This window comes from Anarrhichthys ocellatus, unplaced genomic scaffold, assembly GCF_004355925.1.
Source record: "Anarrhichthys ocellatus isolate YVR2014 unplaced genomic scaffold, GSC_Weel_1.0 scaffold78, whole genome shotgun sequence".
Lineage (NCBI taxonomy): Eukaryota > Metazoa > Chordata > Actinopteri > Perciformes > Anarhichadidae > Anarrhichthys > Anarrhichthys ocellatus.
Window position 1 is genome coordinate 491244 of NW_022280108.1, and position 12717 is coordinate 503960.

General features: G+C 42.6%; 1 protein-coding gene across 2 annotated transcripts in view; it reads left to right on the plus strand.

The window, feature by feature from the left end:
* The first annotated feature begins 3891 nt into the window (after nucleotides 1-3891).
* Nucleotides 3892-12717, plus strand: part of fstl4 (follistatin-like 4) — a 186512-nt gene continuing 177686 nt past the window's right edge. For both annotated transcript variants that reach the window (XM_031874110.1, XM_031874111.1), the window contains exon 1: nucleotides 3892-4213. The gene's annotated coding sequence lies outside the window, so the exon portion shown is untranslated. The remainder of the gene's footprint in view (nucleotides 4214-12717) is intronic.

Genomic DNA, 12717 nt, shown 5'->3' on the forward strand with positions numbered 1-12717 from the left:
GGAGAATGTTTGTACTGTGGGCTATTTCTTTTAGTTTCTATTTGAAATGTTGCAAACAATGAAGACCTGTTTGGAAAGTTGCAAGGATTATACCTTAAAGCCCTCAGAGGAGGCAACACAGAGAAGGCTGAGTGCTCCACCAGAAAGATTCCGGTGCTCAGCCAATCAGTGGACAAAAATCACCGTAGCTGCTCTGAAAATCATTTGGAGGGGGGGGGGGGATTGTTGCAAAAGAAAATTGCTGGTGTTTTGAAAAAGACCTCAGACATGTCCAAAGAGGTAATGCAGTTGTTGTTGTTTCAAAGGAGGATCCTGTTGTACATGGAACTTTTCTAAGAAAAACTGCAGACTGTGTGACAGCGTACAAGTGCGTTGTTTAACACATGATGAACCATAATCAACACATGACAAAACAACATGTATGTGTTTGTGCGAAACATGTTTACGATTTGATTATTGCTTTTTGTAAAACATGATGCAAAACATCAACAGAATATATTGCAATGTTTTAGATTTCCCACATCTCTTTATCAGCTATTTTATGTGACATCTTATTTTCCCAAATGGCCAGCTTGTTGTCGTGCTTGCTTGGCAACCCAATTCTGTTATCTGGCATAGTTTATAACACTGTTCCACTTTCATTCCACTTTCTTGGTGACGTGGTGCAAAGACAGTATGGTCACCACATGCACAATACAGCAGCACATCAGGATCAATCAGCAGTGAAACAAAGGTTTTATAATAACGTGAAAAGGATTGGAAGGAATAATGTTCCAACCCGCTCCTTTTCAAAGTCTTGCAACATTATTAAAAGCCCCTTTCCTTCTGTAAAAAACCCACTAACACCCACTAACATCTGGCTTTTGTCTTCTGTGGGAAAGGTTACAATCGGCCTTCATTCTCGGGATAAATGACTCTGCAGTAGTCACAGATATGTATCTGCTCTGATCAGAAGTGATGGAAACATGACATCTGGGTGGACTCGCTAATTTTTGCCCCTCTTCTGGTGCGATGCTATGTGACACACATGAATATAAAATTAAGGAAATGAACAGGGATATAGACAATTATCATAGTGTATGAATGTATAAAACATACTATTAATATGCTCTCCTCAGAGCCACAAGACTCCAGTCAGACAACAGTCATTCTATCTCGCTGATTACATTCAAACTTATTAGGAACAAAATAAAACTCTTTCCACTGTTCCAACAATCACCAACTCTGGTTTTAGAGTTTGAAAGAGAGACTGAATAAGTAACAGAGATAAAAAAGAAGCTACCACTGTAAACATTTTCCCTGCTTCCAGTGCCGACCGGTGCTTCTGTGATGAAGAACGTGACACACCAGAAAAGAAACCGAAAAGCTTACTGTTCTATTGGCAATGGGAAATCACTCTATTACCATGTGTGTTTAAAACCCTGCATAGAAGCGCTAATGTTGGTAGAAAAAGCTAATAAGCTAACATGAACAAAACAAAAAGGCTAACTTTCTCTTACATCTGCATATTTGCATATTAATATATCTCGTCAATGAGGTAGGAGTAGATGCGCTTCCAACCCCTTTTTCATATTTTCTTTTTTCTTATGTGGGAAAACCTTTTTAAACAAAATTTTAATCATAGCATAGTATTTTACCATAGTTTGAAATGCGTTTGGAGGAGAACTTTAAGATAGGCACTTAATTCAATTGATCTTTTATTTAAAAGGGCCTGTGCTCTATGTCTGGAAACGATAAAAGAACAAATTCAAATTTTGACTTTTATTCATTAAGAAGAAAAGAAACGTTGACCTTATTCTCAGCGGGCCATGTTAAAATTACTTGAATTTAGCAGGAATAATGGAACTGACTGTCAGGGATGAATAAAAATATGTCTACATCATTCCTTTCATTGCTTTGTGTGTAAGACGGACAAGCACACCAGCCTCACTCTGTCTGTGGAAATATTCAAACCCAATGTCTGTCACTATGATGCTGAAACATTTAAACATATGCTCTGTCCCAAATCCGTCACGTTGCTTTGCGTCACGTTGCTTTGCGTCACGTTGCTTTGCGTCACGTTGCTTTGCGTCACGTTGCTTTGCGTCACGTTGCTTTGCGTCACGTTGCTGCGTCACGTTGCTGCGTCACGTTGCTGCGTCACGTTGCTTTTGTTAAGTTGTTGCATTATTTTTTTGAACCAAAAGATAATCTTTGTTGCCTAAACCTTAACAATTGTTTCACAACTTTAACAATCTAGCATTGTGCGTTTCTGTGGGTGTGTTACGAGGCAGATATAAAACGTATTTTCGGTTCACAAAAGTCGACATTCAACGTAGCCATGGTTTGCAGTAATGTACAATTCCAACATTTATTCTGCCGACTGGGTAGGTTATCTATCAAAAGGCAGGAAAAGAAAATGTAACCAATCTGGATTGGCTCTTGTTGCAGCTTTGTGCTACAAGGCCACTCTCTGTTTCATCAGACATCACCTGTTACTGCAGCGCGTGCTGCTATTTAAACATTATCTGTAGTATGTCCTGTTATTTATTCTTTTATTTGGTCCTTCGTCCTATTGAAGTCTACAGAATTCCTTGAAGTACTTGAGTATTGCAACTTCATGACAAAGGTTCCATTCTTTACTTCACTCTTCCTCCCCTTTAGTACCCCTCCCATTTCGTTTTTCTTTAGTTGCTTCTTATTTTTCCAACAGTCTTTTTTCCCCACTTTCTTGATAAATGTTACATCGAGCATTAATATTTTACCGCCACATGCAATTTTGATGGGGGTGCAACCATTCTCCAATCTTTTTAGGATACAGTATGTCAGCTTAATTGTGCCATGTGTAGTTATCCCTCTTCCCACTTCAATACAAAGGGATGAAGAAAAGTAGAGAAAGAGAATGATGCCTATTGTTAATTATTAAATGTAAGGGTCACTGGGATATGTGTACTTCCGTGATGTTTCATCATAACTGCAGTAAAAATGTACTGTATCATTGTACTGCGTGTGTCCAAATGAAACCTTTGAACACAGCCTTAATATAAGCAGGTAATCCGCTGTAAATTTGCTCATCTGTGAAAGTGATTCGGACGTACCTGCCTGTCCTCTGCATGTCTAATTCCTCTGTGAACATCAGAGCTGCCTTGTTGATTAGTGAGGCTTGTGAGTGTTCTGTCATAGAGCCGACAGTCGCTGCATAAGTAAAGCCCGAGTGGGAAACAATCCGTGAAAAAATAAAATATGCATATGACACTTTTGACAACATTTGACTGTTTGACGTTCTCGCTGGATGAACCAAGAAAATCAGCAACACCATCTGTCACCATGTCATCCTCTTTGATTCTTAACTCCATCACTCATCTTCACCTTTGCTTTTGTTTCGAAAGGCAAATGACATTTCATGTGATGCAGTTTGCAGTATTTAAAACCATTCTTTAACTGCTGAGTTGTGACAAGTAATTGTTTTTCATTTCAAACAATTGTCAGTGTCTAACATAGGATCACTGCGTTATGTGACTTCATTTAATTATTGTAACAAACTGATTTGCATACAGAATATTAGATTGACTGGCTTTATTTGTGTCTTATTGCACTATATTCATGTTTATTCTGTAAACTTAATGCATAACTTTAACCCAAACCTAAAATCTATTCCCAAATCCAAATGTTAGCTCTGCATTGAAAAATGTTACCAATCCTGAAATAAAGAAACTCATAAAACACCTGCAAATAATCTTTGATTCTCGGCTATTCTGTGGTCCGCATGTCTAAACACACACACGCGCGCACGCTTATGCACACACAGGTGTCGCTTTCCAGCGCGATGAATCTGCAGATGCAGCCTCACCGCATTATTTGGCGTGCAGCGGCTGACGTCAGAGAGGAGAGCGCGGAGCGAGAGGAGTTGAAATAGGGCAGAGCACGAGCGGAGCGCTGAGAGGAAACCCAGCCGGAGGAGCAGAACGATGGCGAGCCGCCGCCGCTGATGATGATGATGATGATGATGAGAGTTGGGACGCACTAACCCCGTCGCTACAAACGCAGCTGCTGCCTGACACACCGGCCTGTATTCATTCACCTGAACCCTTTACGCCCTGCGGAGCGGGAGGAGAGGAGTGGAGCTAAAACAAAAAAAGAGCGCAGTTTTGGTGTCGTCGCTGCCAGGAAATCTTTGACATTTTTTCTCACGAATTCCCTTTTCTTTCTGCCCTCTTGCCTCGGACTACCACAGGTAAGGTGGCCGCTGTGTTTACTAATGCGTGATGGGGGGCTCTGAGGCTCCTATTTAACTGTGTTTTACAAGTTTGGTTGTTTGTGGGTGCATGACGCTGCTGTATACCTCACTATTTGCATTGGGAGTGTGGAGTGAGTGGAAACTAAACCGGCTGGCTGTGCTTTAAATTTGAGTTCTTATTGTTTTCGAGTTGCTGAAGAGGAATGCATCGATATTCTAGATAGATGGAGAGAGAAAGAGAGATCCAGCATTTACGGGCAGAGAGAGAGAGAGAGAGGCTATGTGTTGAGGTGCAGCCTCGTAGCGCATGGGCGATGTCAGTGACCATCTGTGACAGTGTTTAACTACACCGCCTGGTATGTGGCGCAACACGGGGTACGATTATTCATTCAATATGACCATGGTGCCAGCTTCAGGGGAAACCTCGTGTAGCCGCGCAGAGGCTCTAAAAACAACAGGAGAGTGTTTGATAAATGGGTTCAGTTGGACCCCCCCCCCACACCTTGCCCCGGAATGCGCCAGGTTTGCTCAAGCAGCAGAGGGATGATAACATAGTGAGACACGCACATCTCCAGTCGCTCGCACGGCTTCCCGGTACAAACCTCCCACCTCTTCCTCCCACACCATCAGCCAAATTCCCCCTTTGGCAGCACGCTGGGAAGACTCATATTCTAACGACCAGTGACTCATAAAGCGCATCCTCTCACCAGCACGCGAGCACTCTCAAGAACGTTAGAACAAAAACAAAAACAAAAAAATGAAAATAAAAAATGCCCCTAAAAACAATCAGACGAGATTATGTTGTCTGCTTGTGTTAGATGAGCTGCTGCGGCGCTCTCTCGTGGGAGAATCCTATCGGTGTCACTGGAGAGCCGGTAGCAGCGGCGGCAAAGCCTCCGTGACGGCCAGCAGAGTGGGAAATTGGGATCGGTGGTGCCGCGTGCGTTTGCTGCTGGAGCTCTCCGCGGTGCTGAAAACGCTCCAGCCTCTCTTTCTGGGGTTTGTTGGATTTTCCTCTCCTCACCTGGAACCAGATACGGGGCAACATCCAGCAACACAATTAAGGCCATTCATCACCGTGCTATCTGCCGAAAACTGGTGTGAGTCCCGGCCCTTCAGCTTTTCATGCCAGCCAACAGCTCCTCCAACTCTCTGGCACGTCGCCTCACACACACAAACAGGCGCACACTCACATACAGCAGCGAGCACATGCAGAGCCCTGGATCGATATCTTGCCCTGGCTCCCTGCATGAGAATATTAATGGCAGCAGTTCTCAGCTGGATCTGCTTAAAATAGTTCTGAGCTGGTTTATTACAGTAGAGGACCTTAAGGCATCAGCCCCATCATTCATTGCAGGGGCAAATAAACAAGCAAGCATGTGGAAACCAAATGGGAGGCAGGTTTTCTGTCTGGAAACGTGAAATATGTTGGTCATGTTAATTTGCATTCAACAGTTGGATTTATTGGGTTTTTTAATAGCTGAGAACAGGGTGAAGACCACCTGGCTACTATTAAAAGACAATTAAACAAAAGGGTAAGAGCATTACATTAGCACAATACTGATATATATATATATATATATATATATATATATATGAAGAAAGACCACAGATGAAGTCAGTTTTCAGGCTTTTTCTAAATGTCTCCCGCAGGAGCCCCATCATGTCCTGCACCCTGTCAGAGCAGCTCTCCAGCCCACCCTGGGGTCACGGTCAGCGGGTTGAGAAATAATGATGTGGCCCAGAATAGTGACTCAGTCGGGCTTATTACGGTTTGCAATCTGGCGTGTAACTTATTAGCTGTCTCGCAGAGAGCCATTACAGCGCGGCGTCCAGCCGATTATGGCTGCTTGTTGTGCTTCAGAGACAACCTAATAGTGGGATGACTCACACACTCGCAGATAGACGGCGAAGACACACTAGCGCATAGCCACATTGGTGCATGCACACACACACAAGGAAACCTTCCCTGTAACATTCTGCACCTCTCCTCGCTAAGCACTTGAAACCCAGCAAAAGCCAGAACCAGCTTGTAGCAGCGTTTGTGCATTGATGAGTGCAGTATGTTATGCACGTTAGATGGAGAAAGCTCAAATTTCAAGGATGGCAGCAAAAGGTCTAATCTTCTGTTGTGTATCCAGGCTGAGGATCTTGCATGATGGGCTCTTCTTATAGTGCATCAGTCGGTTTAACTATGTCTCCAGGATGGATTTCAACATCGACATGTAATTGACTGTAGTCAGCTTTCCCTCTCTGATAAACTGTTGAACAGTGTCAATACTTCTGTTGGGAGAGCTGGATTTTGAGTTTCTAGTAGTTTTTTGTTGGAGCTGCTGTGTTGATGCTTGATTGTGTAAACATACAGTTTGTGCATTAAAGGGACAGTTCACCCCAAATCAAAAATTCATATTTTTACCTTTTACACCAAAACGATCTCGATTGATCCCTCTAGGTAACCAAAGAGTGCTCAAAATAATGTATGCACATACAAAGTAACTGTCCCTCCCAACTCGGCCTGAAATCAGTTAAAGAATGTGATACTTTATTAAGGATTAAGGAAAAACTACTGGCCCGATTTTCATGAAACTTGGTGGAAGGGTGTAACTTTGGAGGGGACCGGACTTGGTGGAGGTCTGATGCTGTTAGCTATTATTGTCGTAGATATTTGGAGTTTCAGGTGGAGAATACACGTGTAAATATTCAAACTTGTCTGCAAAAATTCTCCTGTTTAGTTGTTTTCCCCTATATATAGAGTAGACATGACCCAGTCCATTGTTATTAGTTCATTGTAGATGCTGCAGGCATTAAACAATCCATATAAAACGCCCTGGACGACAAGTCTAGATAAGATTCAATTAGAATAAATTACATTTTTCATATCAATTATAATGGCCAACTCATGAACAGTCAAAATGCTTGGCATCACATCTTCTAAAGCCCATGCCAAGCTTGTCTCATCAGGAGTGAGATTCATTTCCACACAACAAAGCTATCCCCTCAGGTAAACTGAACCCACGTCCTCCCCTACCCTATTTTTTTTATTTTTTTTTGTCTTTACTCCCGGAGACTTTGATTTGTTTGGCTTTTGCAATTTTCCCAAAGAAATATAATGAGCCCATACTCCAAAAACAAAGGTACAAATGCATTACAGGTGGTGAGTCACAGTCTTGTGGGCTGACTCTTTCGCCATAGACTCAAATCCTGATTAGTTTGAAATTGAACTGAGGAAACTCTCTCTCGTGGGTTTAGCAGGGACACGCTGGCACTCACACCCAGAGAAATGTAACGTGATTAACATGACAATGACGGGCACTTAATATGAATGACACTGAAAACCGAGGAGGACCGGTAACTTGCACCATTAGATACTGTGTCTCTTTTGTTCCAGAGACATTGAACTGCTCCCTTCGCACCCGACGAGTCCTCTGTACTCCCTGAGCAGCAGAAGAGAGCAGGGCCACAACATGTGGGCAACACGCTTCACTTGAAATTCCGATCACTTGTGTTGAACTTCTAGCAATGACCTTTACCGCCGCCTCCCATGTGAACACAGCAGCGGAGCTCGGAGCATCAGCGGTGCAGCCCAGAGCAAAGAGCTTCTGCCTCCTCTGCCTGAATGGAGGAAACTGACGAAAGAGTCGACCGAGAGGGAGAAATGCGTGGAGGGTTCGGGAAAGGTCACCTGGCATATCGGTTTGCTGCAGTGAAGTCAGTCAGCCATCTGCCCGTCCCTTTCATGCAGTCGATCCTCACTCCGCTGTGATTTTGAGCTAAAGAAATAAGTTAATGTGAAGCTGGTGGTGGAGCTGCAGTAGGACAAACATGTGAACCAGCGGGGCAACGGAGCAAACCCGCCACCAAACAAACTCCTCTGGAACCTCAATATCTTCATACCTAGCTACAAAGTCTAAATGCTCGTGTTAAACATCTGTAGAGATAATGTGCGTTATTGTGGAGGGTCATTTGCATTTACAAATGGACAAATGAAACAATGACTTTGACAGTGGTGTATGGAGGTACAGACATGTATTTCCACAAAGTGCCTCTGAAGAGCCATTCATGCTTGAGAAGGCGTTTTTCCATCTTCGCTACCGATGCTGACCTCTTTCATGTTTTTTTTTGCACGAACACTTTGCCACAGACAGCAGTCCTGTTAGTCAGGCAGACCACTCCGCTCCGGCACCGCTGATCCCCCTGATATCCTAGAAGAATGATGGATACATTAAAAGCAGCAAGAATAGCAACCTCTGAAAATGCTGAAAAATACACAAATCATGTGCAGAGCTCTGTAAAAAAAAATTTAAATACATAGCAATATGTGGAAAATGGATTGCGACATGCACATGTCTAGTTTATAAAAACACTGTCATATTAAGTTATGCAGCCGTGTCATACAGCCTGCGGGGGAATTTCTGGATTTAACAAGTCTCTCGCTGGTTTGTGCGTCTTTCAGCCAGGATGTGGGATTTAACACCCAATGGCTGCCGATCTGGTCACGGAAACTTGTCGGAGAAAAAACGCCAAAAGTCAGTGTTGAGTGAGAAAAGTAACAGAGTATAGTGATAGAGTATGCAAAAGAGAAGGAGGAGCCTCTTACGTCTCTTCTATAGACACAGAAAGGGCTAAAGAGAGAGCGGCAGGGTGTGATTCACTCTGAGGTAGTGCAGAAAAACAAAGCTGATCAATTTTAAAATGTTGGTCTTTTAAAGCCTTGAATGAATTAGCTCCACAATACGTTACTGATCTTTCTCACTATTCTTCCTCCAGTCCGTCCTTCATGCCTCAAATCCAGAGGTGACTGAGCTTTCACTGTTGCTGCTCCCAGGCTCTGGAGTAGCCTCCCATTCCACCATTCACAATTTCAAATCAAGGTCAAAGACCCACCTACCTTCGCTTGCTTTTAGTTCAGTGTGAGGTTTGGTCAAGTCCCCTCTTAACTTATTTCTAATGTCCTCTTACTGATTTTTAATCTGCTTTATGTTTTATTCAATTTCTCATTACTTCTTAATTCATTTTTTACTTTTCTTTTATTGTAGAACATTGTGTTTTATTGCCTCTTATGCACCTTTTATGTCTTCAATTGTGTATAACTACATTGAGGCGGATTCTAACCCGTCCGCCTCTGTAAGCACTTTGTAAGCACAATGTGTCGTACAAATAAACTGACTTTACTTGACTTCATAAGGATATCTGGTCTTGCCAAAGCACCACAACCTGCATCATGTTCTCTCCGAGGTCCCTGTGCATTTTCTGGGTAGCTGCCAAATTTTTCTCTTAAAAGTACATCTTACCTAAGGTGTCGTAAACAACAAGCAACACGTGTTAATTTACACTCGTTACATGCAGACAGTTTTTCTCAAAGTAAACTTCCGTCTTCACAGGAAACAACTTAGGTTTAAGTTTAGGTAACACAACCACTTAACTAGGTTTATAGAACAAGATCATGGTTTGGGTCAAAATAATTACAGAACTACAGAAGTCACATGATAATTAACTCAATGTTGACCTCTAGTTTCACATGAACAGCAGTCTTCTGGGTGAAAGAGGTTTTTTTCTTTGACCCATCCACCTCCCGTTATGCCTGCCCCATGTGGGTTCTTTACCGTCCCTACTACTTCCTGGTTCATGATTCTGTGGATTACATAGCACTTTATTTTGTGGGATATCTATGAATTACAGCACATTGAATGACAGTATGAGAACAGTCTTTCCACAATCTGAAAAGGCACACATGCAATTCTTTCTCTGGAAAACCAAAACATTAATCTGCTATAAGTAGGTGCTGCTATAATTGCGTCACTGGCGTCCTTGTTGTTGCTCACATTATATGCTCTGCTGTTTCCTCGTCTTTGTGTGTGTCCGTCTGTCTGATGCCGGGTGTTAGAGTTTTATTGTGCCTTTTTTTCTTCTACAAATTGCTCGACTTTTCCCAGCTTTTCTCAATTTTTGTGATTTATTTTTGTTTTCCACCAATTCCCTGCATACTGTTCATATGAATGGACCATGCAAGATATTTGCATGTTTTATCTCACTTGCTATGAATTAGAAATGCTTTACTTCACAGACAGCTACCCATTTTTTTCTTTTAAGATATATATTTTTTACTGCCGTTCTAGTCAGCCATTGGCTTCCATTTATGTTAATACACTACAAAAATAAAATAGTTTCTTAAAGGAAAACATTCGTGGTATTCAATGTTTTTAACCAAAGCCAACAACCAAATGTTCCACCACCAACTGTGTGTGTGTGAATCCAAAGCCTGATAAATCTCAATCATCTGTGCCATAGACCTCCATTCTTATCCACAAACTGTTTCATCAATGAGCCACACTGTTGCACTGAGTGACATTATCCTTCATTACCATGCTAATGAAGGATAATGTCACTCATGATCATGTTTACTGTGTTTAATTTGCAGTCAATCCCACTTCCACCTCTCTGCTGCTGCAATACTGCCCATAGTGCTTCAAATCAGTGGCTGAAAATGGCCTCCAACAAATGCACAATTTACTCCTGTTTGAGTAACATTAGCTAAAAACTACAGTGCCCAGCTGTTCTAGGAGATGACTAAACTTTTTCAAAAATGGAGATATAGATTTATGACTTTGTTAACAATCACACTGGACACATTTCAAGAGCTTGTCAATTGATTTGCATAGAATGGAAACCCATAACTGCTTAAAACAATGGGGGGGGGGGGGGGGAATTGATTAATTTGTACATAACGAAACATCATTTTATTAAGTTGGCAAACATCACACGTCCTGCAGATGTGGAGCATCAATGGCAATAAGTTAGAGTTGTATTTCTGAAGACCTGACTGATCTTCTCCGTCTTTGTCTCCGTCATCTACGGAGAAAAATATCTCTCGGCTCGTCCGCTGCTAAAACGCCCCACTATGTTCAGCAGCTCAGAGATGACTCTGTTTATCTGTGTTTTGTTGCTGGACAGGCAGCGTAAAGCTTTCTTGCTGAAAAAGAGGATGATGAGAGTCAACACAGTTGACTTGAAATTGGAAAAGGTGAAACGGTACTCTTAAAAACACTTCACTCTCATTAAAAACAGTTACAACAACGCGCCACAGGTTGCTTGAACACGCACTCTGTCAGATCAGGGCCAAAAGGAGCTGAAATGTCCTTGAGGAAAGCGGTGGGCCACTTTCAGGAAGTGAACAGGAGGATTGCTGAAATCAACCTTAACAGACTGGTGAAGGCTGACAATGTCTTTCTAGTTCCAACTACTAACAGACGTCATTAATTAGATCTTCTCTTTCTTAATGAGTTCCAACTTGTCTGAGTAAAAGGCTTTTGATTGTGAGCTGTCTGGATGCTTGGCTGATAAGGCCTGTCAGTCTGTCAGCTTTGAACCGGCGAGGTGTCAACCCCAGCTCCTTTCCAAGGGCCAGTGCTTATGAGCCTTTTACAGTACAGTGAATGACAGTTCATGACCTTATCTTTCCGGGCTACTGCGCTGTATAAATCCTCTTTGGGAAACACCACCCCAGAGCAACCTAAGATTTATCACATCTTGTCATCAATAAAATGTATAAATAAAGGAGAAAAAAAAAAAAACCATGAAAGGATGCGTATCCTGTTCACCTGGAGTGTCTGGAAGATAACTAGGGTTAGAGCGTGTGATCCGGGTGCATGGCTGTCAGAAAGATTGACACCCCTGGTCTCCTCGGTATCTTCCCCAACCACACAGAAATGAGAATGAAATATAGAAGAACGAATCGCTGCCGCATACAGGCGTCGTGAAAACATTATGGGCAAAGGCGATCCCCTCGGCGGCTCCATTTCATGCTACATAGACATCTGTCTGAGGAGAGGGGGTTGTTTGAAACCTGAGCGTAGGCACATTGGGTCGACAGCCGCGGGATGATGGCAGAGATTTGAACTGAAGGGGAGCACCAGTTTGAGGGAGCACTCGGAGCAGCAGCATGTAGAGAGGTTTGCTCCAAAATGGGGCATGCACCGTTTGGGAACAAAAACCAAAAAGACACCTTTTACCAAAAAATGATTGACAGCAGAGAATCTTTACCTTATACTTTTAAAAGGGTAAAAGGTTAACTAAGCTGACAAAAATGATAATCTTCTTAATTTTTTCCTAAAAATACATAGATGTCAGTAGCTGAAGACGATGCTTGACATGCAGAATATTTCACTTCAGAACTGTGAACTGCAAACCTTACAGTGTCAGCATGTGGTGTTCATCGTTCACAGATGGGTTTTCTTTCTTTTCCCTCCTTTGTAATCTTTTTTTAAATACTCAGCAATTTGCAGGCAGGAAGCATGCTGAGCGGGGGACTGATTATCGTACTGGAACTGCGTGTGTCATTTGTAACCGTTGACAGCAAACCTACCTGGAGCGCAGTGCTGGGGACGGAGGGCGGGAAGGAGAGCTCAGCCTGTTCATTTGGAATTTTGTCTCAGAGCTCAGTCAGAGGGACTTCCCCCTCCGAGAGAGAGAGAGAGAGAGAGAGAGAGAGAGAGAGAGAGAGA